This window comes from Arvicanthis niloticus, chromosome 18 (genome assembly GCF_011762505.2).
Source record: "Arvicanthis niloticus isolate mArvNil1 chromosome 18, mArvNil1.pat.X, whole genome shotgun sequence".
Classification (NCBI taxonomy): Eukaryota; Metazoa; Chordata; class Mammalia; order Rodentia; family Muridae; genus Arvicanthis; species Arvicanthis niloticus.
The window spans coordinates 36233008-36245087 of NC_047675.1; positions in this window are offsets into that span (position 1 = coordinate 36233008).

Sequence of the window (12080 nt, forward strand, 5' to 3'; positions counted from 1 at the left end):
CTTTACTCCAAAAGAAGTTGTTAATTTATAATTTGATGGGGTTTTTTTTTTAGTTGTAATGGTGGGATGCCATTGTTCCTAGTGGTTTTCTAGTGAATTCAGAGACCAGAACGAACCCCCTTTATCTTTAATGTCTTTGCTGCTGGTCAGCTGGGATCTGATCAGCATCCCCATCGTCAATCAAGACTGTCTGTGTTAGAGCAATACATTTGTGCTCACACTACTGGGCATTTGAAAACAGAGCCTGGTAAAGGTTCAACAAGAGCCTATGTCAGGTTTGAACAGAATGTACTCTGAATAAAAATCAACTGTTAAAGATCATTTTGGTGATGGGAGAGAAAAGTATAAGTGACAACCACATAAATAAATACCTGTGTGGACTTGATGGCCTTCATTCCATTCAAGGTAATGTTATATATATGCAATATATATGTAATATATACATATATACATTACATATATATATGTATATATATGTAATATACATATATATACATATATATCATATATACATATGATATATATGATGTATATGATAATATATTATGATAAAATATATGATATACAGTAATATAATATGTCATATAGTAATAATATGTCATATATTTTAAATTCAGATATTATTTAAATATTAACATTAAATTATATAATTAAATTAAATATCATATTTGATATGTTTTGTATGTTAAATATAAAATAATATTCGATATTTGGTAATATTATTTAAATATTAAATATATTTAAATATATATATTTAAAATTTTTGGCTCATGAGTGGTATTTAAACATGGGCTAAATAGTAAACGTTGCTATTTACTTAGCTATTACAATGATAGTTTAGATTTTTTTCGCTTTTTAGAAATACATTCTGATATATTTGGGGTCATTATGGTTTGAATATAAAAGACTCCTATGCTGAACTCTTGGTTTTCAGCTGACAGCACTGTTTTGGAAAGTTCTAGAAACCAGGAGGTGAGGCTTAGCTGAAGAAAGTTGGTCTGTGTTGCTGTGCCTTCAGGGGTGTCTTGTCTCTAGCCCTTTACTGTCCCTCTGGGCTTCCTGTCTGCCTACTCTTGTTGCTGTGGTGTTCTGCCCAAGAGTCGGGCAAAGATGCTGGGACTAAACCCTGTGTCAGCAAAACAAATCTTCCCCTTACATTGTTTTATCAGGATCCATCTAATCACAGGTATGCAAAGCTAGGGTATATTTTAAAATATTCAAATACAAAAAGGTGAGGAGAGATACATATGTTTTTTATTGAACATCTGAGTGGTATTACTGTATGAAGAAATGGACAAATATTTTCAAATTTCCTGCTTCCCAGATAGGTGGAATCTAATAAATGCTGTTTCACTTACGCTAAATTTTAACAGAACTGAGAAAAGGATTTTGAGGTTTGTGGCTCATTAAATGTGACACCTCTTCAGACTGCTTTTGGTGGGGGGATCCAAATAAACAGAGGCAGCCAAAGTGACATGACCAGGAAAGGGGGGCACAAAACACAGCACACTTCCACTGAAAATGTACAGAACAACGTAGATTACAGACATCCCACCGTATATAGCTACAGATATACACCATAGAAACTCCTTTCTTCTAAAGGTCTTGCTTGCTACTCTTCTGCAGAAACAATCAGGAGACTCTGTAATATCCTGTCCACAAAGCGGTGGAATGACAAGTGGCCTGAAGTCTACAGGAGCAGTTAATCATTGTCCCGATTGTGTTGATGAGCACCCAGGAGTGACATGTTAATAATAAATCCCAGCTTGTACCAGGAAGGTGTCTAAGGAGGTGAGGTGGCTTAATTTACATCTTTGGAAGGTACTGGAGATTTAATAATCTTCCTGCCTCATACATCAAACTAATACCCCTGAGGCTGAAAAGCAAAACACTTTAAATTGATAATCTGAAAAGCAATAAAACCCTGTCTCAGGTCAGAGATAAATTGAGTTTCTGGTGGTCTTGATAGACTCTTAGTGTGTGTGATTTATCTGCATTCTAGAACAATCCATGACCACTGGGAGCAGCGGCTGCCGTGCTGGCCAAGCTGAGAATACTTTTCAAATTGCCAGCCTTCCTAGAAGGGCAGTGACTGCTCTCTGCCCAAGTCTACCCAGTGAATTATATTACCTTCATGGTCAACTGCAAATTGATATGGACCTCAGACATGATTTTGACTGAATGTTAACTATCCATTCTGCCTTCGTAGTACATATCCTTAAAAGGACAGATGCCATTTTGACTCATAGTTCTCTTTCTTCCTTTGAGATAGGGTCCTTTTATGCAGCCCAGGCTGCTCTCTGACTCCCTGTGTAGCTAAGGAGTTACTATGGTGAGCTTCTGATCCTCTTGTGGGCCACCACACCCAATTTATGCAGCGCTGGGGATTGAACCCAAGACTTCATGTATGCTGGGCAAGTGTTCTACCTACTGAGCTATACCCTCAGCTTTCTAATTCCATAGTGTGGATGTTTTTAACTGGCAAGAGGAAAGAGATACTGAAAGTAGAAACAGTCTTTAATGGCGTGATGAGCCATCTGGGGAGCCTAAACACCTTTTTGGGTTTCCTGCTCCTCATTTTTCAAGTAGTTAGGTAGCAGTGTACATACTAACTTTATCAATTTAGAACGCTTTCTTTTTATTGATACAGTTAAGGGAAATGCCACCATCCCCGACTAAAGGGTGGGTAGTGATGGTCTCACGGGAAGGGAAGTGGAGTGGCATGAATCCACAGTGTGCCTCCTTATGTTAGTTGCCGCACTTGCCGTGACGTAATTACATACAGTAATTAGATTGTAGAGTGCAATGGCTGATCATCCTGCTAGTGCCACTGATAATTTCAGCTGGGTCCTTTGTGATGCTTAATGTATTGCTGTAGGAAATCGGCAAAACGGCCCTAAATTGTTGCTGTTACAGCCATTCCTCTCCTGCTCGCCACCTCCAGCCCCTAACTCTAAGTCACAGCCGTAAGGTGGGGATCACACTTTGTCCAGTCTTCAGAAGTGCTCTGATCTGCACTAAATTACCTACAGCTAATGACTAGACCATACACCCAACTCAGAAATGCCTGTCACCCCAACTGTTCCTGTTGTGCTCCTCGGTCTTGGTCAGAAATGCAGGTGGGGCAGGAAGAAGAGGCTTTAGAGCCAAATCTCCCCACCGTCTTCTCTAATTCACTCAGCAGACATCCACGGGATGCTCTGTGCCTGTGTTGGGTACTGCCTTAGTTCTGGAATGTAAAGATTACAGAATCAAGGAGTCAACGCTCTAAGGCAGTGCCTGTGGCTGCTTTGACCCCGGTCCCTGTGGGCCCTGCAGCTTAACAGTACTCAGTGGAGGTTAGCTTCCTCTTCTGAAGATAGTAATCTAAGATCACAGGGTTGGCAGGGCTGGCTGTGTTTCTTCCTAGAAGGTCTAAGGAAAAATCTTCCTTTTTTTTTTTTTTTTTTTTTTTTTTTTTTTGACTTAAGACACAATCTGTGTTTCTTGCCTCTCAGCCCTTTTGCTATTACTTCTGTCCTTGCTTCTCCTGTAAACCCCCACCCCCAGTAATTGCCAGCCTCTTTAAAAAGGATTCTTCTGATTGAAATTTAGCCCACCTCAAAATCCTTAACCAAATTTGCAAAGACCTGCTTTCTACCTAACACACAGCATCCAGGAATGAGGCTGTGGTCATTTTAGGCGGTTGCTGGCCACAGATTTGGGCTGTGACATATTCTGTTGCTCTCTGGCTGAATATTGTCAAATATCTTAATCTTGAACCTCAACTTCCTTATCTGTAAAATGGAGTAAATGCTACCTGTGGTGCTATCTGATACATACAGGGGGTTCAGTGAATGAGAAACTTCTATGATGAAAGCACATGTCCTCAGTCCTTTGAGGACTCCCAAGTCTACTGGAGAAGATGGAAGATGGACAGGCAAACAGATAACCATGAGTCCACATGAAGTGCTGTGATGGGCACCATCTTTGTCTCAGGCCACAAGAACGTTCAAGAATGAGAAGGTGCATTAGTCAAGGTTCTTTCAAGAAACAGAACTTAGAGAATGAACCTCTCTTGATACATATGGAAAGGAGATTTATTAAAGTGGTTTACAGGCTGAGGTTCAGCTAGTTCAACAATGGCTGTCCACCAACCAAAGATCCAATAATCCAGTCATCGTTCAGTCCACGAGGCTGGATGTCTCAGCTGGTATTCAGTATAAAAGAATTCAGAGTAGGTTTTAATGCCAGTAAAGGAATGGACTTGCTAGCCAGAGCAAGCAGGCAAAGAGAGCAAGCTTCCTTTTTCCATGTCCTTCATAAAGGCTGCCTTGCAGAAAGTGTGGCCCAGATTAAAAGTGGATCTTCCCACCTTGAAAGACCTGGATTAAAGGTGGATCTTCCCACTTCAACTGGTTTAATTAAAAAAAATTCCTTCACAGGTATGCTCAGCCATTTGGGTTTTGGTTAATTTCAGATGTCAAGTTGACAGCCAAGAATAGCCATCACAGGAGGCACAGCAAAGGCTTCCTGAAGCTACTGCAGTCAAGAAATGTCAGGTACTAGAAGGTTGTGTATTTTAATATTGCTGAGGTCCTGCCATCACTGAAGAATAAAAAGGGCATTTCCTAGTCTTGAAATACTATTTAATTTTCTTGGTCTTAGGGCATATGTAATTTAATAAGTTAGCACTACGTGCATTTGTTAAATTGAATGGTAAAAGGAGATGATGAGGTGGGTGTTTGGACAAAATTGGAAGTTCTTGTCCCTCTTTCTCCCTCCTCTTTTTCCTCTTCCTCTTCCTTCTCTTCTTCCTCCTCCTCCTTCTCCTCCCTTCCCAATTCTCACAGCCTCCCACCTCAGGGAAGAAACAGAGCCCATCTGATTATAAACATTCCAAGATGTTCAATGGGTCATGTTCATTGGTGACTGTGGTTGGGGAGGGAAAGATTTATTTGACTTACACCTCCACATCACTGGTTATTATCAGAGGAAGACAAGACAGGAACTCACACAGGGCAGGGTCCTTGGAGGCAGCTTCTGCTGCAGAAGTCATGGAGGGGTGCTGCTCACTGTCTGGCTTTGATAATGAACAGCAATGTAGAAGTGTAAACCAGTCAATACCTTTCCTCCCCGACTGGCTTTTCAGTCATGGTGCTTTGTTACAGCAATAGAAACCCTAACTAAGACAAGTCTGTACCAGTGTCCCGGGGGTATTTCTGCGACAGACTTGATTGTGTTGTTTGGGGGAAGACTGTGGAGGGGCTTTGGAACTTGGTCTATTGAGGCAATATATTCAGTGCTGAGGACTGGGGCATGGGCAGTTATGGAGAACATTAGTATGTCTATCACAGTTATAACCATTACTATGTCTAAATATCGATTCCTCCCCATCAGCTCCCCTGAACTCCAGAACTGGGCATTCCACTAGCACGTGTTTGTCCAAGGCTGAGTTCTTAAGCGTCTCCCACCACACCAGGTCGTGGAATCTCTGCACTTTAGATGCTCTGGCCTGAATTCTAGGCACTGGTTACCCTTGGCTCCTCTCTTGGGGGGAGGGGATCTTTTTGTTTTTTCAGCTTTAACAAGTCCTAGTTTTGGAAGATATCCACAACGTGATGATTTTTGCAACTCCTTTCACTACCGCCATCTTGCCTTGGTGGCTACCGTCTCCTATTTAGACAATCACAGTATTTTCCTAGTGTGTCTCTCTGAGCACTTAGGCAATTCACTTCATTCTGGACTCAGCACAGTGAGAACCCATTGAGTTAAAGGCTGACTAAGGTTTTTCTGAACAAAAGCAGAGGTTTATTTCCCATATTATTTACTGATGTTAGAATAAAATAAAAGGCCCAGAAACTCCTCTCCTATTTCCTCACATTATTATTATTATTATTATTATTATTATTATTATTATTATTATTATTATTACTATTACTACTACTACCAATTAGTTAACAAAGTAACAAGTTCTTACTGTGTTTTCATGCATACTTAGTTTTGGTTGCCCCTCCCCCACCCCCTGCTTCCCACCACTACTTCAATCTCCCAGTATCCCCCTCTCCTACTTTGATACCACACCCCATTGTTTCTCTTCACCCTGCTCATTTTCCTCAGCCATAGTAACCACCTTACTACTTCACAAATATTCAGGGCACGTTTGCACCTCAAGATCTTCACACCAGCTCCTTCATCCTGTCTGGAAATCTCCCTCCCCTGGCCCCTGAGAAAAATCACATGGATTCCTAAGTGCTCGCTTCTCCCAGGTGTTTGTTCAAATGTCATCTTCTAGGTGAGATCTGTTCCCCCCCCCCCCCCAGCTTTTAATTAAAATAAACAGCAGCTGCAGGGGCCCTTTCCTAGTTTTTGTTTGTTTGTTTGTTTGTTTTTGTATTTTATAATTTAATTATTTGATGTGTTAGGGTTCACTTCCCATCAGTTAGTTAGGAAGTGAACTCCTCAGTCAATGTCAAGGGTTTATCCCGCTGTGTCCACTGCTTATCATTAGTATCAAGGGTAGAGTTTGCCCTGTAGATAATCAATAAAAGGAGTACGTATTCAGATGTATCAGTTTTCTCTCTTTGAAGATTAGTTGTCTGTGCTACTCGGCATTTTGTCTTAATAATCAAAATAACTGGCATAATCGGCTTGAGGCAAGTTTTGTTTTTCAATGTTGGGGGCTTCAGTTTGTGATTGCTCAGCCCCTGTGTTTAGATAGAACTTGATGGTGCCAGGAGCGTGTGGAGGAGGGATTCCATCACCTCATTATGGCCAGGAAGCAAGGTGGGGGAGGAGCCTATTCCCTCAAGCTCCTCCCCTCCTGGATCAGCTTCCTCAGCTGAGTTCACACCCCCCTGGATCCACACTCTCCTATGGTAGTGCCACTGGATCTGGATCCGTCATTCAAAACACGACCTGTGGGACTGTTTCCTATTCAAGTTGTACCACTCTCTTACATCAAAAGAATTAAGATCAAACTTGAACTTTGGGAGGCCAAAATGAACAATTTAACATTAGCCAGCTCCATTTCAAGATGAGAGGATTCTAGAAATTGATCCATGGACTAAGTGTACATGTTTCTACTTGAGAAATGAAATAAGTAGGTAAATTCAACTGGCTGAGATCTGCCCTTCAGTGCCTGCAATGAAGAAAGTCAACATTCAATTTAATCAGTATGCTTGAGTTCTGACTGGGTCATCCCTTGGCATCTTGTCTCCTAGTGAGAAGTAGGTGGTCACAAGCCAACAGCGTGACCTGGAGCCCGTTCTGTTTTTTTTATCCATTCTTAGAAGCCCATAGCTCAGGATCAAGGAGAAGGGACAAACTTCCACAAGGGAGTTGAAAAACAAGGCATTTGAAGCTTTGTTCTTATTTCTCAGAACGAATCAAGTGATCATGAATTTGTAAAGTTCTAAAACTTGATTCCAGGCTTGAAGCAACAAATATCAGCAATGAACTTAAACCCTTTTATTATACGAAGAAAGAAGGAAAGGGAAGGAAGGAGGGAGAGGGAGGAGAAAAGAGAAGGAAGGAAAAAAGGAAGGGAGGGATGCTGCCCTCCGGAGTTTTGGCAGATGGCTACAGAAACAATTTGGGAATCACAGTAGTTACAGAAACTGAAGCACATCAAACATGAAGATATCTGAGTTCATAGTGATACTTAAAAACTATCATTAGGCATTTTTTTGGGACACGTGCATTGCTCAAAAAAAAAAAACTACAAGTTTAGAACCAAGCAGTTACTTTCTTTTCTTATATGAACCATATTCGGGGAAATGCCTATAAGGGAGTTAGTCTGTGAATTATATACCGTGAATATTAACAATTTTTATTTAAAATGTTTTTACATGTGATATATTTTAATCATATTCCTTCCTCTTCCTCAATTCTTCCCAGATCTTCTCACCTTTTTACCCACCCACCTTCACTCTCCCTCTCCTTCTCTGTGTCCCTCTCCCTCCCCACCCCCATAAAACAAAGACCAAAAGCATTTAAAACAACCTCAAACTTAGTGGAAGTGCCAGTCAGGTGCAATAACCTAAAGGAAAGCACGTTTCCTTGACACATGGAGAGCCCGATTACCAACCTGAGATCCCTGAATATCTGAATACATGCTTTGGTATGACTTCCCTACAAAGACACCGACTTCTTAAGTAACCATGACAAATGGTCAAGTTTCTTAAGTCACCATGACATAATCAAAACCAGAAAACAGTGGTGAGCCAGTTCAAGCCTGTTTAGAACCAAAAGTTGCATTTCTTTGTTAACTTTTTTTAGTCTTTTGTTTTTAATCTCTGGCTCTGACCTTGGCATGTTTGATGATCACAGGTCACATGTTTCATAGATAATGCTGGACTCTGGGTTTGTTTGATGTGGGGGAGGGGTGCGTATTGTATACTTGTGCATGAGTGCAGGTGTGCATAGAGACCAGAAGAGGATATTGAGTGTTGTTGGAATAATCTCTTGTGCACTGTGTACAAGCATCACCTGTCAATAAAAAGCTGGACGGTCTATAGCAAGGCGGGAGAGAATAGGCAGGACTTCTGGAAAGAGAGAGGAATTCTGGGAAGGAGTCTGGCATAGGAGACTCACCTCCAAAACATGGAGGAAGTCAGACTACGAAACTGAAGAGAGGTAACTAGCCATGTGGCAGACGTAGAATAGTATAAACAGGTTAATTGAGTTACGAGCTAGTTGAAGAAAAACCCTAGCTTAAAGCCTAGACATTAATTCACAAATAACTTGGCCTCTGTGTCATTATTTGGAAACTGGGGCAGATATAGAAAAGACAAAACAGTTCCAGAGTGTCCTGCTCTATCACTGTCTACTTTATCCCTTGAAACAGAGTCTGTCACTGAGTTCTCATTGATCCTCCTATCTCTGGGATTATAGCTCCTTATGAGTGTTAGGGATTTGAACTCAGGTCCTCATGCTTACAAAGCAAGTACTGTTTCTCAATGAACCATCTCCTCAGCCCCTCGATGTTGTCTCATGCTTAGAATATCATAGATTCAAGCTGTGTTCTCCGTTGAACATCTTGTCAATTGTGGATCATTTTGATATGCCTGGTTGCTGGAGATGTTCTCTGCAGTCCCTTGATAAGGTGGTACCTGTCAGGCTTCTTCAGCCATTCTCTTTCTAATCTGTAGGCATCTTATGAGCATGTGCTTTGAGAATATTTAAATGTCTTGTTTGTCATCAAACGTTCATTTGATTCATGTGTTTAATCTATAAGTTGGACTCAGGGATTCTCATTTTAGTCAATGAACTATGCATCATCTGTTACTATCATTATTAACTTTGATCACCAACTATCTTAGATTAATTAGAATCCCTGATGCCTTAGCGGTCTGGCTTCTGGGTCCAGAATAAGCTGAGAATCAGGCGACTTTAAAGGCAAATTTTGTTGTGTGGGATAAAGATATTATACTTACATTGACAAATCCTTTCAGAGAGAGGAAACTAACATACAAATGACCTCCATAGGTAGGAAAACTAATTTAATTTATTATTCCACAGAGAAACATACAAATTAATCCATTTATTTATTTATTTACTTATTTATCTAATGTGTTTGTAGATATGTGTCTCTGTGTCTGCTCTATGTGTGTGTGTAGGTTCTTGTTAAAGCCAGGAGATGGCATTAAATTCCCCAGAGCTGTAGTTACAGATTGTTGGTTGCAGGTTGCCCGTTGTGGGTGCTGGGAACCAAACCTGGGTCCTGTGCAAGAGTGGCACTCTTAGTTGTTAAGTCATCTCTCCAGCCCCATGTATGTATTTGCTTTTTGAAACTCAACTCAAGCCTTGTATGTAAGGACCTAGACTACCTATCTCCTGCACACAATGTTTAGAGCCCATTTAACCCAAAAGCTCCCAGGTAAAATAGACATGTACCAGAAGTGCTGTTTCATGAGGTCTGGGAAGGTTTGACTCCGTCTGGAGAATTGTCTCCCTGGCTTCAGTTTGATAGCTCATATTAAGAAATCATAGAGCATTTTTTGTGACAGTGATGTGACATCTAAATGTCATGCAGGACCACATATAAAACCCAGTCTTCCTGAACTGTTGCTGGAATGGCTAAAGGGGTCAATGCAGACATGGGGACAGCTGTCGCTCACCAGATAGGGAGCTGGCCTGCAGCCTCTACAGCTGTTCACAGCTGGAGCAGCCATAGCTTGCTGGGGCTCATTAATGCCCAGAAGCAGCTGCAACAGCAAGCAATTTAGTGCAAAATAATCCATCAATTAATCTCTTTGTTATTGGACATTCCAGATGCTTGCGCCTTGGTTAATGTGATGAAGGGCCCCGGGAATGAAGTGTGTCTTGATCCTTCTGGGTGTATTAACATGATGGTTGTCCTGCCCACCAGACCAATGCTGGGAGCATATGAGGACCCCAAGGAGTGAGAGGGCTCACCCCAGGCTTTGTTTCACTCAGAAGAAATGATTTGAAAATTGCAGTACTTTGGACCTTGCTGATAAACTGGTGTCTGGACTGGGTTCAGAGCTCAAGCTGGAGCAATTCCTTTCAATAAAGAAAGGCAATGAAAAGCAATGCCAGAGCACAGCCTCGGAACCGTCCAGGGCTCACCTTTTGCCAATGCTGAAAAATCCCTTGGAAATCTCCAGCTTCGCACTTAATTACCACCTCCTTCAGCTGTTTTTTTGCTGCTGCTTCCCTCGCTTCCCCTGTGATCCAGTTCCCTCCTTGTTGCCAAACAAGGCTTTCTCTTCCAGACACCATCTGCTTTCAGGAGACATTTGCATTTTCTCTTTCCTTCCTCAAGAGCTCCTTTCCAGGCCTGTGTTTTCCCCCTTCAGGATTGCCTCTACTCTGGGGCCCCATGGGTGAAGGCCGCCCTGGCTTACAGAACTGAAATAAAGTTGGAACCCAACAGAGACTATTTTGGACTTGGACATACCTTTCCTGGTCCTCCAACCCCGGGGATTAATATAGCATATCTTAAAAATATCCTCTGTCTTGACAAACAAACAAAAAGGTCTTTTGTTTGTTATGAGACCGCCGAGAATACCTGAGGAAGTGACATCATTCTCTCCAATACCAGTTGCAGTCCCTAGAGGGGAGTGGGTCTCGAGGCTGCACAGACTGTCCAGAACTACTCTCAAGGTATAGTCTAGATCCTTGTAGTTTGTTGTTGTTGTTACTGTTCTTTGTTTTTGCTACAGAGGTATTGGAATATGTAATAAGAATATATAATACATTAATATGGAAATATATGCATATATACTGTCAGCAATATTCACAGACACACACACACACACCACATAGACAACAACTTTCAGGATTCACTTTCTTTATCTTCTGAGTCCCAGAGATCAAATTTAGCAGGAAGTGCCTCTACCTGCTGATCCATCTCACTGGCCCACTTATGACTCTGGTACACTGAGAAACAGGTTGTCAGCACATATAGAACCTCCTAATACATTTAATACCTGGCATTCCATAGTATGCATGCAATGTGATTTCTCTACCTGATCCACCACAGACAACACATTTGTGCTGCTTTGAATGAAATGGCCTCCATACGTTCACATATTTCAATGCTTAGTCACCAGGGGCTGGCACTGTTTAAGAAAAATGAGAAGGAGTAAGAGGTGTGGCCATATTGGAGTAGGTGTGACCTTATTGGAGGAAGTGTGTTACTGCCTGGGCTCTGAGGTTTCAAAAGCCCACCCAGGCACAGCGTGCCTCTCCCTTTACTTGCTGACTGTGGATCAGGATATAAGCTCTCACCTACTGCTCCAGTACCATAGTCATCTGTTTCTTGCCATGATAAAAATGGACTAGCCTTCTGAAACTGTAAGCAAGCCCACAATTAAATGCTCTCTCTTATAAAAGTTGCATTGGTCATGGTGTCTCTTCACAGCAATAGAACAGTGACTAAGACAGAAGTCGGTACCAGAGAATATTGCTGTGACAGGCTTGACAGTTTGAGGAGAAAAAGAGAGCCAGGAAATGCAAAGTTGAAGCCAAGTTCTGTGCTTTAAGGGGATAAAAAGCTTAAAGAAAAGCCTGGTACTAAATGGAATAAAGGGAATGGGGGACCTCAAGGCAAGACCCCACCCAGCTAAGCTTCC